At 45.4% G+C, this 2,421-nt stretch overlaps 1 protein-coding gene across 1 annotated transcript in view; it reads right to left on the minus strand.

The window, feature by feature from the left end:
* LOC113207105 (uncharacterized) overlaps nt 1-2,421 on the minus strand; it is a 21,927-nt gene that overhangs the window by 16,325 nt on the left and 3,181 nt on the right. The gene's annotated exons all lie outside the window — the stretch shown is intronic.

Raw genomic sequence — 2,421 nt, forward strand, 5'->3', positions numbered from 1 at the left:
TTGGTAATTTCCGGCAATTTCGCGATAAAAAGCGAAATTTCAACTTCAATCAGCGAAATTTTGAAGCGTCATTCCGCGAAAAGTGCATATCCATGACCATAGGTAGTCACCAAACGACGAGGCGTGGTCGGCGACGGTGGCGTCGCGGCACTGCGGGACCGAGAACATGTCGGTCGAGATACCCGCTAAATCGCCCAAAAAACTTTGAGCGCAGGTTGCGCCTTGTTCCCCTCAACGTACAGGCCCCGGGTTTGCTCCATGAGTATCGGCATGACATAAACTTTCAAAATAACCTCGCTTTGTCATAGGTAATTATGTTTACGTTCTTTGAACGTTTTTTGGGAACGGGAAATCGGAGCAAGTTGGCCCTGGGGTGAGTTAGCTGGGGCGAGATGTCCGGCACCTAAAAATATGTTTTCTTCTGTTTCTCCATTCTTGGTTCAGAATGTGCTGGAAATCTGGCACCTACGTGACAGTCATGTTCGGGAAGTGGTCCTCCTGAGGTCTAAACTAGGACAGCACAGGGCGGCTCATTGCGCTCAGCAGATGGATCTGGTGCGGAGTGCGCTCAGCGGCGTCGTGGTTACCTGCAGCACCTGCCAAGGCACCAATCTCTGCCGCTGTGGATGATCTCTGGAGTTCAAAACTGTGTACCATGATTCTCGTATCCCCAATGGCATCCATACATTGAAGTGCACAACTAGCAAGCACTTGTGAGTGTTGAACACTATGTCGAATTTACCTGAAGCAGCAAATTTAGGGACTTGAAAGTGTTCGACTTAAGCACTTTTAAATGTGCAAATTTCTCAATCCAACATGTGAGTCAAACACCTTTTTAGTGTTCAGATTTCGAGCTTAACTCCTGAAAATTAATGCAACACTAGCAAGAGCTTGCTAGTTGCACACCATGGACACCAGTGTAAATGTTGCTGGTAGACTGTAACAGACTGCTACATTATTGCTTGTAAAAATATGAACGGGAACTATCTTCAACAATACAAGAATGATACATTTTTATTTTGCAAATTGCTGTGGCAGCTTTATACTGATCAAAAATTGCCCATGTTCCATGGTGTGGATAATTTGATCCGTTGTTATCCGTTGACTTGAACCTGTACTAAAATATCGTGCTTACTCGAAAACCTCGTCGAAAACAATAACACAAAATCGGAAACAACCATGACACGATATTTAGAAATATGTTCCATTACTTAAGTTACAGAAAAGTCTCAAACAACCAGAAACAATTTGCTTTGTATTCATTTGTGCAAAGATGGCGGTCACAATGACATATGTTCCCTTGTGAAAACGAACTCATCCGAAAATGTATCCGGGTTTGTACCGTAAAGAGTCCGAGACCCTCTGAGGCCCCGGACTTGTACCGCAATCAGTCCGATCGCTGTCGGACTTGCTCCAGAAAAGATCCGTAGCCCGACTCCGTCGGGCTAAAAGCCCGAGTCGGGCTGCTCCGTTTTTACCCGACAGACCCCGGACTGTCCGATTTTTGCCCGACAAACTCGGACAGTCCGATTAGCGCCCGAGACCTCCTGTCGGACTGTCCGATTTCCACCCGATGCGTCAGACTTGTCCGGGTGAAGCCCGACAGGGCGTCCCTCGCGTGGTTCGGACTAGTCTGATTTTAGCCCGATACATCTCAGCATCCCTATGGCTGGGAGCGCTGCTGGCTGAGGCGCACTGTTAAAACATTTATCACAGAGTGAACTAAGTATAAACTTGCGCTTTAAAGTTCTAAATACTTTACGTGCTGACGTGCAATTCTTGATCATACATATGCGATAGCCGTTGAGGCGTTTTCAAGTCCATGGCACAAAATTCAAACAGATAGGGAAACTTTTGCTTTGGCCCAGATGATTTGAGGTCGTCTTACATTTGGTAATTTCCAATGGCTGCCGCTAAGAAAAGGTAACTAAACCGAAAATTTTAAAAATATGGGGCCGCCCGAAAAAAAAAGGATTCATGAAAGTAGAACGGCGCGGTTTGTGTTTGCAAATTAGAATAGGAGAAATAAGGCACTAGTGAGCATCGATGAAATGACCTTAAATGTATGTGAAGTAGCGCCATCGGCCGACAGTCGAAAACCGCGTCATTCTACGTGGAACCGTTCGTCTGTGGGAGCGCAACACTGGTAAAACAAAGGTGCTAATCAACACCTTTAAAAGGCACTAAAGTTCCAAAGGCACTAATGTTTTCGTTTTTGCCAAATATCTTCTACTTGCGCAAAATAATTACTCTTAGACCTAAATTTTCGTATTAAGCTGAAAATTCCGCTCCAAACGAGGTACCATGTGATGGGTGTCTGATGCGCGTTATAGGAAGCCTCGAAAATCGGATGCCTTTCTGTCGTTTGCAAACAGACCCCTATTACATGTAGGCTCGTTTGAAGCGGAATTTTGCACAGAA

The sequence above is a fragment of the Frankliniella occidentalis genome, unplaced genomic scaffold (genome assembly GCF_000697945.3).
Source record: "Frankliniella occidentalis isolate FOCC.00 unplaced genomic scaffold, Focc_3.1 Scaffold65, whole genome shotgun sequence".
Classification (NCBI taxonomy): domain Eukaryota; kingdom Metazoa; phylum Arthropoda; class Insecta; order Thysanoptera; family Thripidae; genus Frankliniella; species Frankliniella occidentalis.